The sequence below is a fragment of the Pteropus alecto genome, unplaced genomic scaffold, assembly GCF_000325575.1.
Source record: "Pteropus alecto unplaced genomic scaffold, ASM32557v1 scaffold49, whole genome shotgun sequence".
NCBI lineage: Eukaryota > Metazoa > Chordata > Mammalia > Chiroptera > Pteropodidae > Pteropus > Pteropus alecto.
The window spans coordinates 2,523,457-2,523,986 of record NW_006443131.1 but is presented as its reverse complement, the minus strand read 5'-3'; the positions used below and the strand labels follow the sequence as shown (position 1 = coordinate 2,523,986).

Here is a 530-nt window from a genome sequence, read left to right as displayed (position 1 = left end):
ATGAGCTGCCAATGTCAACTGTCCATCACGCAGCACAAGCATGCGTCTGAACATGTCAAAAGATTTATATTAAGATTTAAACTATGTATATATTTTATATTCATAACTGTCACTCATGTAACTAGTTACGGCTCACGAAGGAAACATCGAATACAACATTAAAGGAAACATTGCTTTCAGGAGCTCCCTCCAGCAAAGTGTATTGAAAGCCAGTATCATCATCTCATTCTTTAGATGAGTTACAGGTTTCCAGCATTCACGAAACAGGAAAAGGAGAGAAGTAGTAATATTATAGTTTAGAGTGAGTCAATCTAAAACTTATGATGAAATAAGTTTAATAGTGAGCTCCCTAAGGTAACATAAGCAACGGACAGACCGTATCTCAGAGCCCCTGGGCACGAGGTCCAGCACGTCCCTTTTGCTCATGGACCAGTGGAACGTGAGCCCAGGGTCGGCGTTGCTAAAGGAGAAAGGCGTCTGGGTACTGGTCACGCCCATGCCATAAACTGGCATCTGAAGAAAAAGAGGTT

The 530-nt window shown here is 42.1% G+C and overlaps 1 protein-coding gene across 1 annotated transcript in view; it reads right to left on the bottom strand.

The window, feature by feature from the left end:
- Positions 1 to 530, bottom strand: part of NUP210L (nucleoporin 210 like) — a gene marked incomplete at its 5' end in the record, with an annotated part of 50,435 nt that overhangs the window by 17,997 nt on the left and 31,908 nt on the right. The window lies entirely within an intron of this gene.